Here is a 14696-nt window from a genome sequence, read left to right on the forward strand (position 1 = left end):
TGAGAGGGGAACAAGGCGATGTTTGCCAACATGGGAGCGGGCCAGCCTGGCTGGGCCTCTTTTCTCTCTATGTTTCTCGCATAGAGCAATCACGGCCGGGGCCCTTACACGCATATAGGGAAGGGGGTCTTACCCAGACCCTGCGGAGACCACACCTGCCCTTTTTCTTGGGGAGGAAAAGTGGTAGACACGTCACACGGCCGTCTTAGGGCTCGTGTGGAAAGTATGGTGCGGTGGTAGATCCAGCCTCGAAGGGGGAGTTGCTACAGCACAGCGACCGAGGCAGCTGTAACTGCCTAAGGGAGACACGGGGTCCGCTCGTAAGGGACAGAACCGTGGAATTACACACAGGGGAGTCGGAGCAGGAGGCCTTACCTGTGGAGCACCTATACCAGTACAGGGTAGCCATCAGGGTACCCGCAGTGGCTTGGGTCGGCGAGTTCCTCCGCTGAACCGCTGGACCCGGAGGGCTGGGGAGGAATCGACCAGGGGCCCGACTCGGAGTGGAGCGCCCTGGGAAGAAGGCGCACTACTTTACCTTGACGTCAGGAAAGGGCGCTGGGTGCAAGCGATCCACCCGGCCGGTCGGTCTCACGTGTTACCGAGTTCTCACGGGCTCGGACCTGACAAAACACGAGACGCAACCAACTCAACGCGGAGGTTGTAAAACCTCACGAAGGTGTTGGGTGTTGCCCAACCCGCGGCTCTACAGATGTCTGCTAGGGAGGTGCCCTTGGCCAGTGCCCACGAGGACGCAACACCCCTTGTTGAGTGAGCTCGGACCTGCAAGGGTAGGGGCACGGCCTGGGTGTGATAAGCCAGTGTGATGGCGTCGACAACCCAGTGGGCGAACCTCTGTTTGGAGACGGCATTCCCTTTCTGCCATCCCCCAAAGCTGACAAAGAGCTGCTCAGAGCATCTGGTGCTCTGTGTGCGGTCCAGGTAAATGTGCAGGGCGCGCACTGGACACAGCAACGAAAGGGCTGGGTCTGCCTCCTCCCCGGGGCAGCGCTTGCAGGTTCACTACCTGATCTCGGAATGGTGTGGTAGGAACCTTGGGCACATAGCCCGGTCGCGGTCTTAGGATCACAGACGTATCTGCCGGACCGAACTCCAGGCAAGTGTCGCTGACAGAGAACGCTTGCAGTTCCCCGACCCTCTTGATGGAGGCGAGCGCGATCAGCAGGGCCGTCTTAAGAGGTTTCCTGGGCGGCGAACAGGTCTACCTGGGCCTTGCCAAACCGTTCCCAAATCAGCTGGACCGACTGGGGGTGAAGCCTCCACTCCCCGCCGGGCAGGCGTTGTCGTGATAGCGCGTCCGCTACGACGTTGAGCTTGCCGGGGATGTGAGTGGCACGCAGCGACTTGGCTCCATTGGAGGAGATGGCGGGCGAGTTGTGACATGTGGCTGGAGCATACGCCGCCTTGGTGATTTATGTACGCCACCACCGTGGTGCTGTCCGATCTCACGGGGACATGTTTGTCCCGAACTAATGGGAGGAACTTCCTGAGAGCAAGAAGGACAGTCAACAACTCCAGGCAATTGATGTGCCAACGCAGCGGGGCCCCTTTCCAATGGCCCGCTGCTGCGTGCCCGCTGCACACGGCACCCCACCCGGACCGGGAGGCGTCGGTTGTGACCAGAACGCGTCGGGACACCTGCTGCAGGGGCACTCCTGCCCGTAGAAAGCAGAGGTCTGTCCAGGGTCGGAGTGTTTTGAGGCAGGCGGGGGTGATCCTTACCCGATGCGTGCCGTGGTGCCATGCTTGTCTCAGGATTCGAGTCTGGAGCCAGTGCTGGAGTGGTCTCATATGCATCAACCCCAACGGCGCGACCGCCGCGGAGGACGCCATATGCCCCAGGAGCCTCTGGAAAAGTTTTAAAGGGACCACTGTGCCTGGCTTGAAGGAAGCAAGGCAGTCCAGCACCGACTGAGCACGCTCGCTCGTGAGACGTGCTGTCATTGAGACTGAGTCTAACTCCAACCCGAGAAAAGAGATGCTCTGAACCGGAGTGAGCTTGCTCTTTTCCCAGTTGACCTGAAGCCCCAAGCGGCTGAGGTGCCGGAGCACCTGGTCTCTGTGTGTGCATAGTAACTCTCGGGAGTGTGCTAGGATGAGCCAGTCATCGAGGTAGTTGAGAATGCAGATGCCGGCTACTCGTAGCGGGGCAAGGGCCGCCTCTGCGACTTTCGTGAAGACGCAAGGGGACAGAGACAGGCCGAAGGGGAGGACTTTGTACTGAAACGCCTGGCCGTCGAACGCGAACCGTAAGAAGGGTCGGTGTCGTGGCAGAATTGAGACGTGGAAGTACGCGTCCTTCAGGTCTACCGCTGCGAACCAATCTAGATGCTGAACGCCAGCCAGAATATTTCTCTGCGTGAGCATTTTGAACGGGAGTTTTAACAAGGCCCGATTGAAAACTCGCAAGTCCAGGATTGGTCGTAAGCCGCCGCCTTTCTTGGGTACAATGAAGTAAGGGCTGTAGAAACCCTTCCTCATTTCGGTTGGAGGGACGGGCTGTACCGCGCCTTTGGCTAAGAGGGTTGCGATTTCCGTGCGCAGGGAACTGGCATGCTCGCCGTGTACTGCGGAAAAGCGGACGCCCTTGAAGGGGGGCGGGAGCCGGGCAAACTGAATTGCGTAACCGAGTCGAATGGTCCGGTGCAGCCAGCGTGATGCGTTGGGAAGCGAAAGCCACGCTTCCCAGCTCTGCGCTAGGGGCACCAAAGGGACGAGTATTTTGGACATACCCGGCGGGGCCTCGCAGCGGGGCGGAACAGGTAATGCAGCGTCGGGCGGCTTCGTTGAGGTGCTGAGAATAGACTCAAAGCACTTACCTTGCTCCGCGCGCCCGGCAGGGGGCGGGTTCTTGACTGAGGAGGAGGTCTGATGTTGGCGTCCTCTGGACTCATCTGAACCGGCCGGCCGGGGGACAGTCGTGGGCAGGCGGAAGGCGGGATCGCCGCGTCCGGTGTACCGGGACTGTTGTGATCTGAAAGCACATTGCCGTGAAAACGGCATTTGTGGGCCAGGTGACCCAGAGGCAAAGGAAATAGCTCTTTTATTGAGAATGTGGGTACCACAGCCCCCGTCAGGGGGTGTGGCAAATGAATAAACAAAGGATTCTCCTTCCGGGGGCGGGACATGCAAATACTGACTGCCAACTCTCATTGGCCCTTTTCAATAGGTCAGAGGTGAATATCGGCGCTCAAGAGAGACCCCTAGTGTCGCTTCTCCGACACAACGTGGAGAGAGCGACAGAAGGGGAAATATGCTTCTGTGGTGTCTGATCCCCTTTATTGGCTTTTTGCGTCTGCTGCTATGGAGCCACTCAGCCAGCCTATCAGACACCTGTAATGTTGGGAAATCTCCAATCGATGAAGAGTAGGCAGTGAGTGATGAGGTTCTGTTTTCCTGTGCTGGTGTGTAGGTAGACTGTGTTTCTTTTTTTTACTTTTTTTTTTTTTTAAGATTAATACTTTAGTATTTTGACTTTTTATATTTTTGAACAATTTGAACAAACCCTGTAACATTTTGCTACTTTTTCCAATGAATGAAAGATACCTCAAATCATGGTTTACTATTGCATTTCTAAGGCCAGAAACATACTTAAGATTGTAGATGCGAGCGCATGGCCAACTTGGTCTGGTTGATCATGCTTAACATTGGGGTGATAGTTACATTCAAATGTCTGTGTCAATAAACTGGATGTATTGATATTCAGGTAATTTCCTATCAATATATTGACTTAATCTTACATTCTAAAAAATGTTATGTTCAGACAGCTGCTCTGCCATAAAATCTTAAAAAAAGATAACTCACTGCAGAAGCAGAAGGTTCAGACTAATATCCTCTACAGTGGCCCTTGCTGCACAGCTGCAAAGCGTCTGCATTCACTTACTTGTCAGAATAAAATCCCATAGACTTACTGTACATTTAAGGAGCGATCTGAGCCATATTAAGGGATCTTCAACATTTCCTCGGCTTCGCATTTCAGACAATTCAAATGAAGTATAATTACATTAATAAAACAAAACAAGATGTTCTCTGCAAGCGCTTTTTATGTGGAGTTCAAAGCGGCAAATCATGTAAATACAGCTTCACGATTGCTGTAGCTAAGTGGATAGCCACAATTAATATTGTTAAAGTTTAAGAGTTTAATGTTCATTGCAATGAAAAGCAAAACTACAGGGACTATGTATTTTAATGTGTTAACCTCCCACTTAGTTTTTGGTAAACAATAATGATTTGAAATACCTTGAAATGGGGGGAATTTGGTGGATTTCTATCTTTCTACCATGGAAGGCTTTGTTTGGAAAATGTTAATTAAACATTATTTTTTACATATTGTTTTCTTTTCTTTTCTAAGAAGGAACCAAATGTATTTTGACTGGAAAATAAGTATACATAGAGAGTCCAATTTAAGCACTTTCAAAATCTGTGATTAATCGTGATTTAACTGTGAAAAATTATGCAACTATAAAACGTATTTTAATCGACTGACAGCACTAGAGCAAATGTATCCATCAGTGTGACAATAAGTGTGAAGAGTCAATCAATTAAATATATATTATATTCTTTTTCTGTACGCTCTCTCTTTATGTTTCCAAGTCTCGCTAATGTTAAGCCAATACCTTAAGAGAGTGTTTAACGATAATGCCTAATGCTTTGATCAGTGAATACATCAAATGTTAAAACAACATATGGAAATAAACGATTTAATAACAGCATATTAAAATTGAACAGTTGATCAGATTACAGTTACTGTGCATTGGTGCATGCAGAACCAAGACTACGTGTGAGCTGTCCTGTGAACAGCTCTGCGGGTGCATTTAAAGTTGGAAATCAGTTTATTGTTGGGTCATTAGAAGCAGGCAAAGACAGACGCTTTAATATTATACTCCCACAGAGTACAGAGAGCGAGCACAGACACTCCCTCTGTCATGTGAAGTGGCCATAACCAGCACTTTGGAGAGGGAGAACTCGGGCAGTGCTGAATATTACATATATCCTCGTTTTAGAGATTTGTGTTTATAAATAGGGGAAAATAACAGAATATGGCAAGTTGAAATGATCGTTATGGATCATATTTATTTGGGGAACACATTGCGGTTATTTCATGCATAAATCCTAAAACCTGTGCTCACACTTACAGTTTGCCTCCAATATTTCAATTATGAGTCAAATATTTCTCCCAATTATAACCCCTGATTATAAATCAAATTGACTGATTCAAGCACTTATGTCTTGATATTACTGATGTAATGGTTGTCACTGTTGTTGTGCTTTCCAGATATGTTTTTTTGTTCTCATATGAATAATAATTGCCAACTCCACAATAAGATAAATCAAATCATTTCAATTCAATTGTTGTGCCCTTTTCCCTTTAGGATAGGTTTAAAATTCATGAAAAATGGTTAAAGTTAATTTTGTAAAACATCAGGCATGAAAAATTGCGTAATTGAAATAATTATGCCTGGTTGCATGTGTTTTTGTAGGTCTGTCATATTAAAATAATTTAATATTATTTAATTTAATATATTGTTTTATTTAATTACTCTTTTTGTTATAGGTCAACAGGATTAATCTTAGATTTTCATTTTGCTGAAATTAACCTTTGAATATGATTATTTATTAATTTTTTTTTTTCAGTTTAAATGCATTTATTTGTGCCACATACAAATCTATAATACAGTATGAATCCATCCATTCATGTAGACAGTATAATCACAAGACCTATACATTATACATGTTAATATGAAACTATTGTGATAGAATCGCTTACTAACCTTGTCTTTTAAAAAATATATCCAATCAACTGTTATGACCAAATAATGGCAATAATGAAATACCAGAAAATGGCATGATGTAACTCTATGCAGAGTACATGGAGAATTCAGAGAATTTCATATGTAACTTAAAAGGATGATATAAACAACATAACTGCTTAAATAATACACATTTTAGTACAGAAAAATAAAATACGTACTGCAGAATTGAAAAAAGCTAATGGTGGACTAAAAAAACTTATGTGCTTTACTCCTAGAAGTTGTGTAAAGTCAGCCAGTCAGATTAAAGCTTGCCAAATTGAGAAAGTGTTTTATGCTTTGTATCAATCGGTACATCATAGACATGAGACAATCAGTTGAATAGACTGCAGGCATTCCATCAAGGCTGAGGCAGAGTCTATTCTGTCCATTGCAAGCACACACACACAAGCATAACAACACAAACCTCTCCTTGTGCTTCTCTGCCAGGGAGGGGAAGCCCTTTGGGAAAGGAAAGGAGAGCAGAGGAAAGGGAGGGGCAATGCAGGATTTCCCCCGTCAGAGGAAAAGATATTAGATACGAATCAGTGAGTTGGCAACAGCGTGACTGCAGCTCCTAAATATAATTCACGTGGAGATAGAACCTGCTCTCTTTTCAGGGTTTGCCTTATACAGCTTTTAGCTTTAAGGGCACTCTTCTCTTATTCTGCATCCATTTTACTACACCTGTGCAGTAGTTTTTATTATTATTATTATTAATATAGAGTATGTTTTGATGAGAGATTGTTTCTCCTCCCATCACTGGATGAGATTTTGTCAGCTCATGCACAATCCCAGAAGATCATCAAGCTCTTCACCTTTCTTATTCTCATCACAGATTCAAGTATATTTGTGAAATTTTAATATTGCCTCTATTCTCCACAAGACATTAATGGATGCCAAAAAATCTCTGCTGTATTTCCATGTAGATAGATTCTCCTCATCGCTTTTAAATGATGCCACCTCTTGCTGCAATTTGCATCAGTATTGGTGATGAAATGTTATGGACAATTAGGAAAATGCTGTTTCTGCACAGTGTACATCTTAAACACTCCATCTGGAAGTAGTACTGCAGTTTGTCACGATGACACAGATATTAAAAAGGGCTTCTCCTCTGTGGGCACGAAGGTTTGATACAATACTTGTGCTGTCAGTCAATTAAACTTTGTAATCGCAGTTATTCACAGATTTTGAAAGTGCTGAAATTTGACACATATATATATATATATATATGTGTCATACTGTATACTACTTTTCCTGTCAAAATGTATTTCCGTTGTTGGAAATTTTGTTGATGTAGATGTGCACGGTATGGGATAAAGTGCCACAATCTTTTATCTGCTCACAATTTCTATTGTAAGGAATTAGCTTTAATAAGAGAATTATGATTAATTCTCTTATTGGAGCAATACTCCATTCTCATGGTTTATTGAAAATAATATTACACATATTTAGGTATAGCTTTGAAGTGAAATCTTTTAAAAACAGGGATGAGATTATTTATGAAAATATACCACAGTCAAATTACCTTTGAATACAGACTAACTTTATTGCTATTCTAAACTTAAATCTAATCTAACACATACAAAATGAAACAGGTTGGTGTGTAGTGATAGAATGTGAAGTAAATTATCAATACAGAGAAAATGAACCTAACGTCTGTTGACAATGCCTTAAACAATGAGTTAATATTTTGGATTGTTATGATCGCGGATAGTTATTGTCTGGATGAAGCAAGGCCTTCTGCAAGGAGGACTTGCGACTCCCGTTGGTGTGTGAACCGTAGAGCAGAGAGTGAGAGGCAGCATGATAGCCGAAGAGGAGAGACCAAGCCATGGTTCAAAGAGAGCGTTGCAAGAAAGAAATTCAGCAGAAGAGGAAGTTCCTCCTTGAGTAGGAAAGTTTTGAACTGAAATTGGCCACACCCCAAAGGTGTCCTGAGCCAATCAGAAGTGGCTTTTCAGAGACATGGTCGGCTGGTCTGTCCATTTGCAAAGTTGATTTATGATCCTTTGTGGAGAATTCTTACAAATGTTCTAAAATAGTATAATAGTATGCTAATAGAAGCATGTTTAATCATTAACTTTTATATCTTGACAACAGTACAATCCTCTACGTAAACAAGCAAGCATTTACATACTAAATATTACATTCATGAATATTATATGTGTAAGTAACAAAACATGACAATCACTGGTTACAAATCATACTGGTTAATTCATTGGTTTTACAACATGGATAATACATAATATGTTATGAGAAACCTGATTGTCAGGGTATAATATCCAGTTGAATATTTACCATTCTTGGTAGATTGAGATTATTCATACCAGATTTATGATTATAATCATCGATTTGTCAGTTATAAGTGATTAGCAATCGCAACACATTTTAAAACGTTAATCGGCTATAATCATTCATTTGTCAGTTATACAAGTGATCATAGGTCATGGAGTAATTTTCAGAATTATCTAGCAAGGCTAGGTATGGTGTATATTTTATAGGGTTAAATCACAAGTACTGGGATGAGGATCTCACAAGGAAAAATCTGCTTTAGCTCTGTGTGTGGAAGTTCAGAAGGTCATGCTGAGGGTTTAAGTTTGTGAAACAAAGAAGGCTCTTCTTTATTGGTCAGCTCTGTCATTACAAACCCAAGTTAGAAATTAAACAGGCATTTTAGGCACCATGGATTCGTTTTTATGACTCTCTAATGGCTCGGTGGGGGATCTCTCTGATCTATGGAATGTGATGTTGTGTTCATTTGATGGCTATGTTTGTGGATAATCATTCACCGTATTTGGAACAATGTGACAGCATGAAACAATAAAATGCTTTATTAAAAAGCCTTCCACAGCATAATGATAGAAATGCATTAAAATAGCACCAATTCAAGTAACATTAAACGTTTTCCGAAGTCAAAGTGGGAGTTTGACTAATTGAAAGAATATGTCCACATTGGTTGCATTTTCATTGCAATGGGCATAAAATCTCTTAAACTCTAATCCTCCACAATATTAATCTGCCAGTAGACTGTGGCTATCCACTCTCCAACATCATGAATTATGAAGCCGCTTTCATGATTCGTGTTAGGGCATCAATGCCAATGTCAAGTGCCACACTGAACTTAATGCGAAAAGCACAGGCAGAAAAACTGTTCTCATTCAGCATTTTGGTGAATGGTACATCAGTGTAATGACTCTGGGCAGACATATGACAAAGGTCCTGCCCTTTCCAAAAAGCGTTTATGCTAGTTTATGCTGCATTAATGGTAAATGTGTTAATCACGATTAAGAAAAAATTACTTGTTAAACTTTTTTTAATTAACGCATGTGTTTACACATTAATTTTGACAGCTCTATACTATACATTTACAAAATAAATTTGTTTTGTGCATAATTTTATGGTGCTTCTTGTCTATGATATCAATACTTACTGTGTTTAGTTAAAGAGCACTTTGTTACACCGTACGGTTACAAATGTTCTTGAAATCCTGCTTGAAGCGGATTTATCTTAAAGAGAAGTGGAGAATAATGTTGAATTTTAGAATTAACAGATGAACTTTGCAGGAAGTAAAAAATACACAGGTCACTTATTGCAACGTAATGGGTTTTACGTAAATTACAGGGCAACAATATAACATTTTACATGTCACAAAATTTGTGTGTGGCATGAAACAACCATTAAAAATTTATATTTATATATATATATATATATATATATATATATATATATATATATATATATATATATATATGTGTGTGTGTGTGTATATATATATATATGTGTGTGTGTGTGTGTGTGTATTTGTTTCATTTGCCTAAATAACCAATAATTCATCCATTTGCACTTTTGAAAAGGTGTGTTTCTCTGAAATCTTTTACTAGATGTAAATGAGTCATTATTTTTGCAATTCTATTTGTTGCTGCTAATGGCACAGAAACTACACACTTAAATTGTTCCAGTCTGTTGTGCAAGGACCAACCCTGTAAAGCATTGCATTACTTTAATTTATGGATTCAGTGAATGGCTTGTGGCACTTATAAACACAGGCAATCATTTAGTTTACTGCCCTCACCCCTCCATCTTTTGTTTTTGTTTGTTATTATCATAATAATGATTACTTTCTGATAATAATCCATTTGTTTCAGAGAGCAGCTCTGCAGAATGCATTGTCCTCCAGTCTTTGGCATTTATTATGACCTTCAGCTAAAACATTTACTGCTATAAAAATGGCATAGAGCTTAGTGGTAGTTGTCTTCTGACTGGAAGATATCCAATCTTGGAGAGAGATGCTGCCTTTCTATCTGTCCTCTTCCTGAGAGAACTGTCTCTGTATTGGCGCTAAGACATGATGGGTCTCGGCCACAATACTCCTACCTGACTGGAGATGCATCTAACGATCTTGTGCAAATCAATTTTGGTGATGTTTATCTCATGCAAAGTATCAATCCCAGATTTTTCCCAACATCCCAGGATCTGACATGTAATAACAAATCAGACAACAGGCTGACATAGTGGCAGTCCTTACAACTTCCTTCCCTAACACTTTGTTTGCTGTGTTGATGATATGTAGTTTAGGACCAAGCCGACAGCCTGTCTCATAGAAGATGCAAAGTCAAGGCCGCTCTGTGACATCAGAAATGTTCCTGTCAGTGTGTGTGGGTGCTTAGTGTATGTGCGAGTTGCTTATAACAGATCAAACGGCTCAAGCTTGTACATCGAACATTTAAGCTTTCCTGTTGGCCAGAGGCCGGCTGTGAAACAGTGTCGTGGGACGTAAGTGAGAGTGGAAGACCTTTTCAAACACATTATGAAGGACATTTTCAGCAACAATTCTGCAACCGCTGTAAATCTACTGTATGTATGTTTTATAACTGCATGTATGTCTTTATTGCATGTAAAAATGTAATCCATGTTAAAAAAACGAATTCTAAATTGTCTATACAGTGTTCCAGTCATGCTTTAATCCACGACATATTAACAGCTACTGTATGATGCGAAACGCCATATCACTACACACAGGGGTGCAACTACCCATTCCGGGGGTGTATGCAATATCAACTTTGGCACCCCCTTGAACATTGTCTGTCCACATATGATTTTTGGGCCTCTGACTGCACAGCACTCTTCGTTATTTTTGTTGCATAGCAACATTCTGTTGCGTCTGGGACTACTGGTGCTTTCACATCATGTCAAAATTACCGTAATTATGAGATTCTGAATTGCGTAATTAAAGCATTCACATCCTTGGAGAACTCATAATTACAAGTTGTAAACTCAGAATTCTATGAAAGCTCCAACTTTACAATCATGACATCCAAAATGTCAGCAGACTCAACAGTTAAAGGTGCTAAAGTGATTTTATACATTTAAATGACACACGGAAAACATCCCTATTACCTGTTAGATATCACTGAAATATGTGCAAATAGGCTTCTGTAAGTCTTGTGGAATTTCTAGAACGGCAAACACATGCCATTAGAAATGCCAATTTATTATGCCATTGTTACCTAGAGCACTTTCTTTATTCTTAAACATTTTGAAAGAACAAATTTGAATTAATGCAGTGATAGTTATTTTGTTGTTATCAACAACAAAGGGTCTTTGATCTTTTGAATGTTGCCATAACAATGGATAACTATCGAGGTCCAAGGACGTGAACAGCTCTGATTAGAATTCCCAAGTTGCCCTCTGACATGACGTGATTCAAATTTAGTCATCAGAACAGTCTGCAGCCCAGATTTTCTTGACATGCAAACAGTCCTTGTCTGTCCTTGCATGTGCTGTACTAAAAGAGTATCAAAAGGCAGTCTTATTGCGCATGCGTCTAAGATATTCTGTAAAGGGATTATTGGAAAGGAGGCGAGAACTGGCTAGAGAATATAAATAATATTTTAATAAGAAACTTAAACAAAAAGACAAACACACAAAGCTGTTGCACTGCCGTCTTCGGTCGGCCGTTATCACTCTCGATGGCTAATTAGCCTGATTAGGGGCCGGGTGTGCGGACTCATGACCCGGCTCCACCCTGCCACATATTCGTATGCGTTCGCAGTCAAAAGTGTATACTTTGAAAGGCAACGTGGTCAACCGGTACATGTCCGATCTGGAACTCAGAAAAACAAAGTATACCCAGGCTTTAAAGGGGTTGCAAGTACTACACTTTGTATCGTACCTAACAACTTTCACCCTTCAGCCTTGACCATATTAACAATATCGCACAGCCTCTCTAACCTTATTGCTTAATTATACCATCAGACGTTTGCACATTTGTCATATTTAAAGAAACTATTGGCATAATATGCATGTGCAGACATACTTATGTAACTCTCGCAGTGAGCTAAAGGAATAACTACATTTGCTGTTGCTTCATACGCAGTTTCCCCTATAAATCGTGTGCCTGCTGTAGATCTAACTATCGAATGCATCAAGCTCTCTGAGTTAAAGTAACTCTTCTCCTAGTGGTCTTTTCAGAGTGACACTAATAATTTACAGTTTCTTTTTTCCCTTGGCTCTAATAAAAACATAATTTGATTTACTGCTCTCTCTGTAATATTAATTTGCCACATTCAAACAGTAAAGAGTACAGCCACAAGACCCTGAGGTTCTGTAATCCATTTTAACTCTGTTCAGTTACTGCAACAGCAGCCCAAAGGCTCAGCATGGATATTAATCTAAACTCACCTAATGACTTTCTGTTCAGCTTTACTTAGCTCCTACATTTAAGGAGATGAATATGGTACGAGCATTTAGATTTGAAAAACCAAGAATAATACATTCTAATAATTATATAATCATACTGACATGGGTTTAAATACACAAATAAAGTTTTTCATGCCATCCAGTCTTTGAAAAACAGTGGGTGTGTTATTGTGGCTTTCCATTGACATTGATCAATTCTGAATGCTTTATTGAGCTGGCGAATGAGTTAGACACCCCTTGAAAATAATTAGTTAGCAAGATAACATGTGAAATCACGGAATTTGTTGTTACTTTATGTACCGCCTCTCATCTTTTCACCCTCTTACACTGTTTGCAATATCCTAATGAAGAACTTAGTCAATACTAGATCAGACCTAGTGGGAGGCAAGCTTTTATAATGTCTAAATCAAGTGCTCACAGTGCACTCACACACATTCAATACCACCAGATCCATAGACTTGTTGTGCCAATGACGCTCCCCATCCAACCTGATGGAGCTTGAGAGGTCCTGCAAAGAAGAATGGGAGAAACTGCCCAAAAATATGTGTGCCAAGCTTGAAGCATCATACACAAAATGACTTGAGGCTGTAATTGGTGCCAAAGGTGCTTCAACCAAGTATTGAGCAAAGGCTGTGAATACTTATGTATATGTGATTTTTTTTTTTGTTTTTTATTTTTAATAAATTTGCAAAGATTTCAAACAAACTTCTTTTACGTTGTCATTATGGGGTATTGTTTGTAGAATTTTGAGGAAAATAATGAATTGAATCCATTTTGGAATAAGGCTGTAACATAACAAAATGTGTAAAAAGTTAAGTGCTGTGAATACTTTCCGGATGCACTGTATTTCATCATACCACCTTATGCAGCCTGCCTTTGGAGCAGCATTTTCCAGTTTTCGGATGCAGCCTGTGTCTTCAGGTTACAGATGAAACTTGGGTACATGGGCAGTGCGTGTGATGCTCCGTGCTGCAGCTGGAGTGAAAGATGAGGCGGTTTTTAACAACACTGAACTCAGCAGACAACATGTTGAAAATGCACTATAAACCAATTTATCTACATGATCTTTTAAAATAAAGGTTTATATGACTCAACATAAATTACTGTACTGAACTACTCTCCCATTGACCTTAAGACATCTTGATGCAAGTTAACCACATAGTAACAGGCTCACAATACTTCCCTCATGTAAACTAGATTTAATGACGGTTTAGTGTATAATAGAGTTCAATTACCCACTCTCGATAAACATATTATTTATATCCATCAGCCCAGGATAAATTTGATGTAGTAATCCAGAATTCGCTTTATTTTCTGTTTGGTCACACAGGACAAACCGTACACATGCGATGAAATCTCAAAGCATGTCTCCCGTTGAAGTCACTCAGCAGTTCTGCTCAAATGCGCGCACACACACGCATGTGAAACAGATGATGCTCTTTGCACACTTTGTTGGTTTTATGTTATTTCTGTTAAGGGAATTGTAAAATTAGCGCAATCCTCTGACTAGCAGGTTAGCAGCTACAAGTATGTTTACAAATGACTGGTGTCGCCTCCTCGCATCTCTCATTTATAACGTTAGTGTTAGCAGACAATGAGTGAGAGAGCACAAAAATACACAAAGTAAACAAAGTTTTCTAACCGAGCACTTAAAGACGAGAGCGTGATTATATTTAGCTTTCAAAGACACGCGAGTGCATATACTTGAAGCGGTGAGGAAAAGTCTCACGAGCGCACGAGCGTGCAGATATGGAGCGTGCGCTCTCCTAGAACTGTCCTCACTTACTTCCAAGTGTCTTAGCAGCCGCCATCGCATTATTAGGCCTTTCTAGGAGTGCTTCAACCCCCTAAAACTAATCTCAGCCCCCCTAAAATTCTGTGACTATGCAATCAGCACGTAGCTGTTCTAAACAGCTGCAGCTGCAACACTGCGCTTGTTTGAATCATAAGGCACTTTGGTTGGTTTTCCGTAAAGACTGACTGTAGTGTGAGCCAATAGCATTGGAGTGTGGGCTGTGACGGAGCATATAATTGGTTTAAGCCACTGAACTAATATGCCCCATTTCCTCATTCAATTTATGAAGGAGGGAGGATCAGCATTTTATTATGACCGATTGACAGATGAGGCATGTCACTCGTTTAGTTTGGTAATGCCGTTTAACAAGGAGAGAAAGGAGCTGAAAA

General features: G+C 41.5%; 1 protein-coding gene across 4 annotated transcripts in view; it reads left to right on the forward strand.

Moving 5' to 3' along the window:
• The window catches only part of LOC127659658 (fibroblast growth factor 13), a 239917-nt gene that overhangs the window by 206407 nt on the left and 18814 nt on the right, over nt 1–14696 (forward strand). The window lies entirely within an intron of this gene.

This window comes from Xyrauchen texanus, chromosome 19 (assembly GCF_025860055.1).
Source record: "Xyrauchen texanus isolate HMW12.3.18 chromosome 19, RBS_HiC_50CHRs, whole genome shotgun sequence".
In the NCBI taxonomy this organism is placed as follows: domain Eukaryota; kingdom Metazoa; phylum Chordata; class Actinopteri; order Cypriniformes; family Catostomidae; genus Xyrauchen; species Xyrauchen texanus.